General features: G+C 43.8%; 1 protein-coding gene across 3 annotated transcripts in view; it reads right to left on the bottom strand.

Moving 5' to 3' along the window:
- Positions 1–6,010, bottom strand: part of spict (magnesium transporter spict) — a 65,055-nt gene extending 59,045 nt beyond the window's left edge. The window contains exons 1-2 of one of the 3 annotated variants that reach the window (XM_070095573.1): positions 5,871–6,010; positions 5,081–5,334 (exon numbers count right to left, since the gene is read on the bottom strand). The gene's annotated coding sequence lies outside the window, so the exon portion shown is untranslated. The remainder of the gene's footprint in view (positions 1–5,080; positions 5,335–5,870) is intronic. The other 2 variants (XM_070095572.1, XM_070095574.1) reach the window with 2 other exon arrangements.
- Between the last annotated feature and the right edge of the window lie 8,518 nt (positions 6,011–14,528).

The following is a 14,528-nucleotide window of genomic DNA, read 5'->3' as shown; positions in this document are numbered from 1 at the left end:
CACGGCCTTCACCACACAGCAACTGCCCACAACACGGCCTTCACCACACAGCAACTGCCCACAACACGGCCTTCACCACACAGCAACTGCCCACAACACGGCCTTCACCACACAGCAACTGCCCACAACACGGCCTTCACCACACAGCAACTGCCCACAACACGGCCTTCACCACACAGCAACTGCCCACAACACGGCCTTCACCACACAGCAACTGCCCACAACACGGCCTTCACCACACAGCAACTGCCCACAACACGGCCTTCACCACACAGCAACTGCCCACAACACGGCCTTCACCACACAGCAACTGCCCACAACACGGCCTTCACCACACAGCAACTGCCCACAACACGGCCTTCACCACACAGCAACTGCCCACAACACGGCCTTCACCACACAGCAACTGCCCACAACACGGAGAATATCGTCAACCTACAAGATTCGATAAACTTAATTTTAATTAAACTATAATAAATTATTTGTCTTTCTTTATCACAGTAAAGAAATACTCGAAGAACGAAAAAAAAGAGCGAAAACACAGAGGTGTTCAAGTAACAAGAAATAGAAAGAGGAAGTAACTTTGAGACAAGCCTCAACTGCTGTATTTGTCAGCAGGACAACATTCACACAATTCGGGAGCTTTAAGCTCATGGAAAAAAAAAAAATATACCTACCCCAACCCTACTAACAATAGTAGTAATGAGGCGGACAGCCTCAATACTGCCATTATTAGTAGTTTGAGGGATACATTTTTAAATTTCATCACCTTGTTAGCTTGGACAATACAAAGTGTTGCGATTATGCATTGTATGGTGTAGACAAGCGTTTACCCTACGAGTTGTAATTGGGTTTCGGAGTAGAATATTACAACCCTGATGATTTCGCAGCAACTCGTACAAGCATGGCTAAGTGTGTTTTTAGAAGAATCCGTGAAACACTTCATAAATCAACAGCAGAATTTACTAAACTAATAGCCGTGCTAAACCATCAAAAGTTAGTAGGTTCAAGAGTAATGCTGACAAATTTCAACAAAACATCCGCAATGCCTAAGCTCGATCAAAAGTTTGTTGGCCCTTATCGAGTTGTAGAACATATTGCCAGAGATAAGTATAAGGTTAGAGAAATTAGTACTGGTAAGTACAAAGAATCGCATTTAGATCATATGAAATTAGTATGCGATGTTTATGATATTGCTACCCAGACTAATGTAACAGATGCTGAAAATCCTCTTGACTCTGTACCCTCTACCTCAAATACTCAGATATTCAACCTGAATGTCGTTACTCCTTGCGTACTCGACAAGTAATGAGAAACCCACAAGTATCTTTTGTAGATACTCTTTCAGCTCTCCCTCAGTCAAGGCATGTGTTAGCCATTGCAGAGGAATTCGATCCTCCCAGAGATGATAACCATTCTGCATATGTAAACCTCACCCTCGCAGAATTGGGTTTAAATGTACATAGTCTGTATAACTAGTTGTCCGAGATGAAGGAAATTGTCAACTGTTATTAACTGATCAGTTTTTCAGAATTTTTTTCTTTCGTGTTCACGTTCCCTCCGTATTCTGAGAATTTGACAGTAATGATCTGAGTGCACACCAGATGCCTTTGCTGTTAATTTCACCTTGTATATATATTTATTTCCTCAGAATCAATAGAGTGCATGAATACAGATCGATCGATCAATTCCATCCCATATTGTACCATGATTTGTTCTTATAGTTTGAAATGCATTACGTTAAAACTTATTACGTTAACACCCATTACAATGAAACTCGTTACGTTAAGTGATTACGTTAACACCCATTACGTAAAACTCAGAACTAATGGATGGTAACATAATAAGGGATGTTATCATAAGTTATATATGAATTTGTTATTGTATAGAATCAGCCCAGAACCACCTGCCTGTTCAGCCTATAGCATATTATTATTATAATCAAATCAAAAAGCGCTAAGCCACAAGGGCTATACAGCAGCCTATAGCATAGTAGTGTATGTCGAGACGACATACGTAACATGACCGAGCTGTCAGCATAGTTGCTGATCCTCCTTTACATGTGTTGTATGTATAGATTAGTTGAGTATCATAGTACCATCCATGTGCTTTATATAGAAGCTCCCTAGGCCTGTGACTATGACATCACGGGGTACAGCTTGAGGCAGTGAGACGAGCTGCCTCGCTCTCAGTCGTCGTACAGACATCCTGGCAGTGACACGGCAGGCTGGGCTCATCCTTTCCTTACAAGTGTGTGTACCTTCAACCCTTGTTATCTCCTTAAGAACCCCTATGACACTACTACTAATATCCCTTACACGTCTTTTATTTAATTTGGAAAAAAAAAAAAACTTGCAGTACTCTCTTCTGAATCAAACCTGAAACCCCTATGGAGATTGGATATAATATATACATCCAATATTACGTGCACATTTACCAATAAAATTTCCCGTATAAGTTTGAATGGGGGGGGGAAGGGGTAAACTCAGGGGATAGGTCGATGAAAGTCAGGGGATTGACTTTCATCGACCTATCCCCTGAGCTTACTCCCCCCCCTATTCAAACTTATACATACGGGGAAATTTTATTGATAAATGTGCACGTAACATTGGATGTATATATATCCCCATAGGGGTTATACACAGCTTGGGGAATGTTGGGCAATCAGGTTTGATGAGAGGAAGGGGAGGGTGCTTGCAACTAGATACCTTCACTAGTACAAAGACACCCCTTTAAGGACATCCAAATATAACATAGGAATCGTTATCAATACATTGTATTTCCCCTACACTTCCATGTCCCTCACAGCACACTAGACTAACAACCAACATTATGGGTTATCTAACCAGTTGGTGCTCTGCCGTTTACCAGTTTCCTAACACACTACTGTGTACTAGCTAAAGTTCATAACCTACCTACCTTACCTGCCAGTTATGGCTGACATCCTAGAAACAACCTGGGGGACCACTACATTCAACTCCCCCACAATCTCTACCTCTATTTTACTGGGTTTCTAACCCAGCAGGGTTAATAATCTTATTCCCACTAATACCAATCTAAATCACCCCCCTAACTATACTCATCAGCATCAGTCGGCAGAAAGTATTCACTAACATCTAACACTTCAATTCAGATCAGAGGTTTTCATTATTTTCATCATTAATATCTGCTGCCAGAAGCGTTAGACTTCACTACTTAAACTATCAACCAACTGCAATTCTGAACGATAATACTTTTATATTCATAGGAACCTGAACGTCGCTTAAATTTTCCAAAATGATGAATCAATATTTAACTTCACACAGTGTGGCCAAAGGCATAAAAAACGTAGAACACCCACCACAACCACTACCCAAAGCCCGAAACCCACCAACATCCCCACGGAAACCACGTGCAATAACAGATTTCACACAGCTACTGAAGGTCGTTGGTGGGTTCCCAGGCCAACAGTTCTACGTAATCTATGCCTTCAGGGGAGATTACTCTCCCCTGCTATATGCATTCATAATGCATATAGCAGATTCTCCAGTTCTATACCTTACCTATCCTACTTAACACCACACAATTCTATAACTTATTTTGATAGAAATTAAATAATTATAGGTCAAAGTTTTATATACACCACAACTATGCAGCATACTCCAGGTATAGGCCTTACTAATTTGCAGAGCAGTGGCGGCGCAAGGGGGATGAAGGGAGGTAAAGGTAAGATCAAGGGGGGTCTAGGTAAGATCAAGGGGGGTCTAGGTAAGATCAAGGGGGGTCTAGGTAAGATCAAGGGGGTCTAGGCAAGATCAAGGGGGGTCTAGGCAAGATCAAGGGGGGTCTAGGCAAGATCAAGGGGGGCCTAGGTAAGATCAGGGGGTCTAAATAAGATCAGGGGGTCTAGGTAAGATCAAGGGGGGTCTAGGTAAGATCAAGGGGGGTCTAGGTAAGATCAAGGGGGGTCTAGGTAAGATCAAGGGGGGTCTAGGTAAGATCAAGGGGGGTCTAGGTAAGATCAAGGTGGTCTAGATAAGATCAAGGGGTCTACAAAGTCTCTAAATATATACTGTATAACCCAGTTTCAAAACAAATCCCCCCCCCCAAGAAGCTCTAATACAGACTCTGGAGTCTTAAGCGCTAAACCCACAAAGTTATACTACTGAAAATGTTCTTGGGACCTCAAAGCATAAAATTACTTGGCCAGACCCTCTACAACACTACTGAAAATAGGAAGATGTGGTTAATTCCCCATTTCTGAGAAATTATTGATTTTTCTGGCTATAATATATTCTGCCTAAGGAAAATTTATCCCGTCATGTGAAGCTAAAACTTGGGCTGTGTAGTTTCAAAAATAGTTTAGACAAATGAGTGGTTGAGAGTTGGACCTGCCTAGCACGGGCCAATAGGTCTGCTTCAGTGCTCCTGATGTCTTAATAATGTATATGCCTGATTTAATAGGCTGCCCTAACACCCGGCATCAAGACCTCTACCATCACCCTCACCACACTCAACTATCTCGGTATAATTAACCCGGTAGATTAACACACAATTACACAATCACGTCAGGATGACATCTGACATTTTTATTAGGGTATCTATACTCCCCCAGGATGCGACCCCTACCAATAGGCCTGCTGCAGTGTTCCTTTATGTGAATAGTGCCAATGAATATAAGGGAACATGCCCACTTGTGCCCGGGATCGAATCAGGTTCTTCAGTTGAAACCACTACCAACTGAGTCATGATATATCACTTACACATTTCATCTCTGCTTCCTACAATCTTGTAGGATGGGTATAGACTGCATAATAGATATTACACTAACAAACTTACTAAAATCTAATCAGTCTTCAATTCTAAGCTTTAAACCTATTTCTCCAATTTTTATCTCCACCCCATTCAAGATAACCTATAGAATACATTCATTATCTCCCGACCAGAGATTTCATCTCTGGTCGGGAGATAAGCCAATACTTCTCACTAAGCTACTTCTGATATCAGTTGCTTACAGTCTTTCCTATACTCTCCCCACCACCTTTCCCACCTAATTCATTTACTATCTGCTTCAATAACCAAACTTTAGTGGACTTATAACCTGGAAATACTTTACAAGTGGGCCCTGCCCACCTCTAACGACGTCTCCAACTGCTGCATCTCCATATAACACTGTTATGGGTCAGACCATTTACTAATGTGGTTGTCTCCACCCCTCAGACTGGTCAAGGTTGCTGTGTTGATCAATGTTGCAGCAGCCAGCCAAGCATAGCACTTCCCAGACTGGTCAAAGTTGCTGTGTTGATCAATGTTGCAGCAGACACAGCCAGGCACAGCACTCCTCAGTTACCACACCTGAACAAAACACATTCACATTATAACCATGAACATTACACACATTTATAGGCAAACATTACCACGTAATATAAACTAGTAACATTACTACCTGACTGATATAACCATTAATGTTTAACAAAGTAAAGCTATCTCTTTAATATTTCTTTCAGATAGATCTAATGACTAACAATGTTTACATGGAAGTCTATCTGGATTACAAGGCCCAAGTTCCTTGGATCAAGAGACCTTCACTAAGTTATTTTTCAATACTGGAAAAAAAATAGTCCAGAACTGGATACACCATTATAGGTTATGTAGTGTGAGAGTTATTGTTTGATCAGAGGAAGAGTAGCAGCTCCAGTTCCCCGCATCAAAACCACCTCCACTAAAGTCAATCACCCCTCCCCCCCCCTCCAAGACATTATACCCCAAAGAAAATTAAATTGTGACTATTAAAACGTTAATAATTTGGTGACTAAACTGGTGGTGGGGACCAGGAGCAGCAGCTCAACTCTGCTGTTGTACTGACAAATACGTCACCAGACAATACTTACGTTATTTAGGTGTATTAAAAGGATGAGGAAGCGGTAAAGCCGGCGGGGGTTGGCAGGAGGAGGAGCAACACGCCCGTTCTGTACGACCACTGAAGTTCAACTGACCTTCAGTGCCCTTGAGGTTGGTCACTGTCCTGACCTTCACTATAACACCATCACTGATAACCTGACTAACTCTTACTTGATTACCACCACTAGATGGCACTACTACACAAACACTAGATGGCACTACTACACCACCACTACCACCACTAGATGCACTACTACACCACCACTACCACCACTAGATGGCACTACTACACCACCACTAGATGGCACTACTACACCACCACTAGATGGCACTACTACACCACCACTACCACCACTAGATGGTACTACTACACCGTCACTATAAGCACTACTGATGGTGGAGCGCTCGACCCATGGGGGTTGAGGATAAATTCACTCCCAGTTGGCATAGATCACATTCCTTGGATCAAGAGACATTCACCACCACCTTCAAGGAACATCTCTCAAGGTCACCACTCTCACCACCAGAGGCGCTCAACTCCACTACTAGTACCACTAGTACTCTACATGAGAGTATACCTGGAGAGGGTTTCGGAGGTCAACGCCCTCGCTGCCCTCATAGTGCCTCATAGTGGATCAGGGCCTGATCAACCAGGCTGTTACTGTTGGCTGCACGTAGAGGGAGATTATTGTACTACTAGTACACTAAATGAAGGGCAGATTATTTTATCAAAGTAGTGCTCTCTCCCCGAGTACTATGATTGCTGTGGTTCTCAACCTTGACAAAATTGGCAGCAAGATATTCTGGACACTGTGAGCAGTTTTATAAACTCGATTTAACTTCTGCTTTACTCTGTCTTCAACATTCAACCTATCCAATTGTTGTCATTCATCCTGGCCTACATGCTCTCCTGGATCCAGGTCCAGGATGAATCTTACCATCCTGACCTACATGCTCTCCTGGATCCAGGTCCAGGATGAATCTTACCATCCTGACCTACATGCTCTCGTGGATCCAGGTCCAGGATGAATCTTACCATCCTGGCCTACATGCTCTCGTGGATCCAGGTCCAGGATGAATCTTACCATCCTGGCCTACATGCTCTCGTGGATCCAGGTCCAGGATGAATCTTACCATCCTGGCCTACATGCTCTCCTGGATCCAGGTCCAGGATGAATCTTACCATCCTGGCCTACATGCTCTCCTGGATCCAGGTCCAGGATGAATCTTACCATCCTGGCCTACATGCTCTCCTGGATCCAGGTCCAGGATGAATCTTACCATCCTGACCTACATGCTCTCCTGGATCCAGGTCCAGGATGAATCTTACCATTTTGTTCTGGGTGATTTGTAGTCGGACTTCAGTTTTTTGTCAAGGCAGAGTACCATGAAGAGCCAGTGTAGTCCATTTGACATTGTATAAGAGCTAGACATAGTTTAGTTTAATATGTTTATTATGCACCCCATACCCATCCTGTGGGCGGTAGTCAAAAGGATTACAGAGATACATAATTGGTCCAGGGACTGGACTCCAAAGTTTTGATAGCTGAGCAAGTTACAGAGGTAATGAATTCACAATTTACAAAGGTAATGAACTCACAATTTACAAAGGTAATGAACTCCGGGTAGGTCTAGTCACAATCATGACAAGTTACAAAGGTATTTACAGATTACAGAGGTACGTAATGGGTCCAGGGACTGGGCTCCCAAAGTTGTGATGGCTGAACTAGGTACAAGGTAATGAACTCACAAGTTACAAAGGTAATGAATCCTGTAAGAATGGTTACTTACGTTTATACATGGCTACAATCATGAACAAATTATAGTGTAATGAGCAATTCACACTTCCACACCCGGTCACAACTATAATGAGTTATTGGTGCAAATATTGATTGTTGAGACACACACACACACACACACACACACACACACACATACAAATTCATACACACACACACACACACACATAAACACACACACACACACACACACTGAAAGAGAGGGTACAGAGACGCAAAGGTTTGGTACACAAATGCGGATGGAATAATGAATAAACATGAGGAGTGGAATGAAAGAATCAGTGAAAAATCCCCAGACATCATAGCAGTCACAGAAACAAAACTCGCTGAGATAATAACAGACACAATCTTCCCAACAGGATATCAGATCCTGAGGAAAGATAGAAGGAGTAGAGGGGGAGGAGGGGTTGCACTGCTCATAAAACACCAATGGGGATTTGAGGAAATGGAAGGCATGGACATGATTGGAGAAAGAGACTACATTGTAGGTACAATTCAGTCCGGAGAACATAAAGTAGTCATTGGAGTGATGTATAACCCACCACAGAACTGCAGGAGGCCAAGAGAGGAGTACGAAGAAAACAACAGGGTGATGGTGGACACACTGGCTGAGGTGGCAAGAAGAGCTCACTCGAGCAGAGCAAAGTTACTGGTAATGGGCGATTTCAACCACAGGGAGATCGACTGGGAAAACCTGGAGCCACATGGGGGTCCCGAAACATGGAGAGCAAAGATGATGGATGTGGTACTTGAAAACCTCATGCATCAACATGTCAGGGACACAACCAGAGAGAGAGGGGAGGATGAGCCAGCAAGACTGGATCTTGTGTTCACCCTGAGCAGTTCAGACATCGAGGACATCACTTACGAGAGGCCCCTTGGAGCTAGCGATCATGTGGTTCTGAGTTTTGACTATATAGTAGAGTTACAAGTGGAGAAGGTAACAGGAACTGAAGGGGACAGGCCAAACTATAAAAGGGGGGACTACACAGGTATGAGAAACTTCCTGCAGGAGGTTCAGTGGGACAGAGAAATGGTAGGAAAATCAGTAAACGAGATGATGGAATATGTGGCAACAAAGTGCAAGGAGGCAGAGGAAAGTTTTGTTCCCAAGGGAAACAGAAATAATAGGAAGACCAAGACGAGTCCTTGGTTTACCCGAAGGTGTAGGGAGGCAAAAACTAAGTGCAACAGAGAATGGAAAAGGTACAGGAGGCATAGGACCCAGGAAAACAAGGAGATTAGTAGAAGAGCCAGAAACGAGTATGCACAGATAAGGAGGGAGGCCCAGCGACAGTATGAAAACGACATAGCATCGAAAGTCAAATCTGACCCGAAACTGCTGTATAGCCACATTAGGAGGAAGACAACAGTCAAGGACCAGGTGATAAGGCTGAGGAAAGAAGGTGGAGAACTCACAAGAAACGATCAAGAGGTATGTGAGGAGCTCAACACGAGATTTAAGGAAGTATTTACAGTAGAGACAGGAAGGACTCTGGGGGGACAGACCAGATGGGGACACCAACAAGGAATACACCAACAAGTGTTGGACGACATACATACAGATGAGGAGGAGGTGAAGAAACTGCTAAGGGACATCGATACCTCAAAGGCAATGGGACCGGACAACATCTCCCCATGGGTCCTTAGAGAGGGAGCAGATATGTTGTGCGTGCCACTTACCACAATCTTCAACACATCCCTGGAAACTGGGCAACTACCTGAGGTATGGAAGACAGCAAATGTAGTTCCCATTTTAAAAAAGGAGACAGAAAAGAGGCACTAAACTAAAGACCTGTGTCATTGACGTGTATAGTATGCAAAGTTATGGAGAAGATTATCAGGAGGAGAGTGGTGGAGCACCTGGAACGGAACAAGAGTATAAATGCCAACCAGCACGGATTCACGGAAGGCAAATCCTGTGTCACAAACCTTCTGGAGTTTTATGACAAGGTAACAGAAGTAAGACAAGAGAGAGAGGGGTGGGTTGATTGCGTTTTCTTGGACTGCAAGAAGGCCTTTGACACAGTTCCTCACAAGAGATTAGTGCAGAAGCTAGAGCATCAGGCGCATATAACAGGAAGGGCACTGCAATGGATCAGAGAATACCTGACAGGGAGGCAACAACGAGTCATGGTACGTGAATGATGTATCACAGTGGGCGCCTGTGACGAGCGGGGTCCCACAGGGGTCAGTCCTAGGACCAGTGCTATTTTTGGTATATGTGAACGACATGACGGAAGGGTTAGACTCAGAAGTGTCCCTGTTTGCAGATGATGTGAAGTTAATGAGAAGAATTAAATCTGACGAGGACCAGGCAGGACTACAAAGAGATCTGGACAGGCTGGACACCTGGTCCAGCAACTGGCTCCTTGAATTTAACCCTGCCAAATGCAAAGTCATGAAGATTGGGGAAGGGCACAGAAGACCACAGACAGAGTATAGGCTAGGTGGCCAAAGACTGCAAACCTCACTCAAGGAGAAAGATCTTGGGGTGAGTATAACACCGAGCATGTCTCCGGAAGCACACATCAATCAGATAACTGCTGCAGCATATGGGCGCCTGGCAAACCTGAGAACAGCATTCCGATACCTTAGTAAGGAATCGTTCAAGACACTGTACACCGTGTATGTCAGGCCCATACTGGAGTATGCAGCACCTGTTTGGAACCCACACTTGATAAAGCACGTCAAGAAACTAGAGAAAGTACAAAGGTTTGCAACAAGACTAGTCCCAGAGCTACGGGGATTGTCCTACGAAGAAAGGTTGAGGGAAATCGGCCTGACGACACTGGAGGCCAGGAGGGTCAGGGGAGACATGATAACGACATATAAAATACTGCGTGGAATAGACAAGGTGGACAAGGACAGGATGTTCCAGGGAGGGGACACAGAAACAAGAGGCCACAATTGGAAGTTGAAGACACAAATGAGTCAGAGAGATAGTAGGAAGTATTTCTTCAGTCATAGAGTTGTAAGGCAGTGGAATAGCCTAGAAAATGACATAGTGGAGGCAGGAACCATACATAGTTTTAAGACGAGGTTTGATAAAGCTCATGGAGCGGGGAGAGAGAGGGTCTAGTAGCAATCAGTGAAGAGGCGGGGCCAGGAGCTAGACTCGACCCCTGCAACCACAAATAGGTGAGTACACACACACACATAAACACACACACACACACACACACACACACACACACACACACATACACAAACTCATACACACACACGCACACACACACACACACACACACACCTACACACACACTCATATACACTCATACACACACACGCACACACAAACACACACAAACACACACACACACACACACACACACACACACACACACACACACACACACACACACACACACACACACACACCATACACACACACACAGGAGCTGTGACTCGACCCCTGCAACACAAATAGGTGAGTACACAGGAGCTTGGACTCGGCCCCTGCAATCTCAACTAGGTGAGTGCACACACACACACACACACACACACACACACACACACACACACACACACACACACACACACACACACACACACACACACACACACACACACACATGCACACATGTGGTAATGCTTTATTTACAGCTAGCAAAGTCAGGGTATTTCTCCAGAATGGTCTGCAATATACCACTGTGGATAAAATACTTAGCCATTTCTTGAACACTTCTGAGTGAGTTGTTTCTAAATTCATTAATTTTATCGCACTCCAGTACATAATGACGCAGGGTGTGACAATAGTCCATCTGGCAAAGTTTACATTTCGTTTGGTCTACATCTGGTGGTGGTGATTTAACCTGCCAAAGATACTTGTAACCCAGCCGGAGCCGGGCAGTAGTGACATCCAAGAGTCTGCTTATTTTGTTGGATGCACCATAGACATGTGGCTCCTCCTGCATGATAGAATGATGATAGATGGACTCACTGGTGTCAATCTCCCTGAGCCTTAAGTCCATAAAATTCAGTTGAAGTTCTTTTCGTATTATTGTTCTCAAACTACTACCTGACAAGCCAAGATTGTAATCTACTCCCTCTTTGAAAGCATACAGCTTAGCCAATTTATCAGTTCTATCATGCATCTGAAGACCAATGTGAGATGGAATCCACAGCATGTGCACTCTGACTCCACTGTCCACAATCCTACCATACCTGTGTCTGGCTTCTGACACAAGCATGCCACAATTTATGCTTAATGAGTTGAGAGCATTTATGGATGACAGAGAATCAGTTACAATTAAACTGTCAATCTTTGATACATAGATGCATTTCAGTGCAAGGAGTATGGCAAACAGTTCTGTCTGAAGGGTAGAGGCCCAATTATTGATGCGTGCTCCAATTTCTTTAAGAGAGCCATCACTCTGTACGACAACAGCAGCACTACCAGCTGCACCAGTGGATTGGTGAACAGAACCATCAGCGTAAATAATTTGCGAGAGTGTGTGCTGTGTGACTAAGTTATCAATACAGCTTAAGGCCTCATGTTTGGCTTCAAGGCGAAGTTTTGGTTGTGATTTAAGAAGTAGTTTGGGGGGAAATGGAGGAATGGTAGTTTGGAATGGGGTAATATTCCATGGAGCGGAGAAGTGCCGCTGTTGCCTTACTTGACATAGATCATGTATCTGATTCATGCGGAGGTCGGTTCCAGTTTTTTCGATCCATCTGGAGGAGTGTTCACCAGTGCTGAGGAAAGTTTGGAGGGCTTCTGTGCAGGGGTTTGAATGAGCTTGCCTGAGCATATTAACCCCAATTAGGATATTTCTTTCAGTAACACGATCTCTGATGCTTGGAATATCAAGTTCTTTTTGCATATTTAAAATTTTGGCAGTACGAGGGCATCCTAAAATGATCCTCATTGCTTCGTTCTGCAGTTTTTCCAGCCCTCCAAGCTTCCAGTCAGACACAAGAGCAAGTAGTGGCGCAGCATAATCAACCAATGATCTAATATAAGCAAGATACATCATTTTCACAATTTTAACATTAGCACCATACCTGGGGTGAAGCCCTGCCACAACTCTAAGTGCTCTTAGTCGTTCTTTGTATTGGCGACAAAGTCTTGTTACAACAGGTCCAAGTAGTGGAACCTCAAAGCCTAGATACCTGTATCTGCTTACATATTCTAGAAGAGACCCATCATGCAATTGGATCTGACGAACTGTGCCTCTCTGTCGAGGAGGACGCCTATTGAGTATCTTTGTTTTATCAGTAGAGATTATCAACCCCAGGTCCTGACACGAGGCTAGTACATGATTAAGAATGTTTTGGGTGTTGGAGAATCCGGTGGTGTGAATCATTATATCATCAGCAAAACTAATCACATAATGATGGGGCTGACTAGGCATAGCATTAAGTAATGCATTAATTAGAATATTGAACAGTGTGGGACTGAGCACACCTCCCTGTGGGGTTCCTAATTCAAAGTCTTTAGTTACACTTCTATGTCCCTGGAACAACACAGACGATTTTCTGTTGGACAGGTAGCCTTTAATCCAGCGGAGAAGCCATCCTCCAACATCCATTCTGGCAAGTTCACTAATGATTACATGTCGGTTGGCTACATCGAAAGCGGATTTAAGGTCAAGGAAGGTAGTGTATGAGCTGTCAGTGTGCAGGGTGAGAAAGGTGGCTATGCAATGATGCACGCTCCTTCCATGCATGAAACCATGTAACCGGGGAGACAAAAATTTTTTGATTCTGTACATGAGACGATTAAGAATCATTCTCTCAAATGTTTTACACAAGCAGCTAGTAAGAGATATTGGGCGAAATGCATTTTGTTGATTGGGCTTAGGAATTGGAATGATGAGGCTGTTGGTCCAAGATTGAGGGAGCTCCCCAGTTACATAGCTCATGTTATATAATTCAAGTAATGGATTACCTGGTACTCGACACAGCAATCTGAGTATGTTGTAAGTAATACCATCCTCACCAGGCGACGTGGAGTTGCCCTTAGTTAGTGCTGCATCAAGTTCATAATTAGTGAAAGGAATGTTGCAATCATCTGCCTTGCTGAGCATAAAGCAAACAAGTCTCTCCCTTGCATCATATTTGTCATTTAATTTTGCCTGTGTGGTACTGGAAAGATTGTCATAGCTAGATGTAGCAGCCCAAGCACTGACTAACTCATTCGCCCTATGTAAGGGATGAGGGTGCGCGATCTGCCCAGTTCTGTTACCCTTAATTCTATTTATGTCCCTCCATGCCCGGCTAAGTGGGGTGTGAGCATTAATTAAGACCGTTGACAAATTTTTCCCAGTCTGTTTGCCGCAGCTCTGTCATACGCTCTCTGGCAGCAGCAAGGGCAGTTTGGAAGAGCCTCAGCATTCCAGGGGTACGATGTTTTCTATAGGCTAGGCCTAGTCTGCGAGCAGTACGTTTCAGTGTACGAAGTTTAGAATCATTGTAATAAGTATGGTTTTTGAAGGAGGTATGATTATTATGGAAGTTTGTTGGGTTTAGAGTACCAAGAGGTTTCAGTGGCGGCTCTAAGTAGTTCTGAATACTGCTCACAAGGTCATTGTTAAAGGTCTCTACAGAGGAACACTCATAGGAATTATACCAGTCAGTCACATGTGCAACAAAGTCATCATGCTGATCAGTGGGAACATTAAAACGTTTCCGTTTGAATATCCCACCAGGAAGGATAGTATTACCAATATCTAGTGAGGTTAGCCTAGGAAAATGATCAGACGCTATATCTGTTACAATGGAAGACTCACAGCTGGCAGAAGTAATGTTGAAGCCCAGGCACAGATCAAGGACGCCTCCATAGATATGTGTGGGTTCAAGGTCACCTACAATTTGGACATAATCATGACTGTTTAAGAGTGACAA

This window comes from Cherax quadricarinatus, chromosome 50 (genome assembly GCF_038502225.1).
Source record: "Cherax quadricarinatus isolate ZL_2023a chromosome 50, ASM3850222v1, whole genome shotgun sequence".
Taxonomy (NCBI): Eukaryota; Metazoa; Arthropoda; class Malacostraca; order Decapoda; family Parastacidae; genus Cherax; species Cherax quadricarinatus.
The sequence above is the reverse complement of the archived record's forward strand: the minus strand, read 5'-3'. Positions and strand labels throughout refer to the sequence as shown.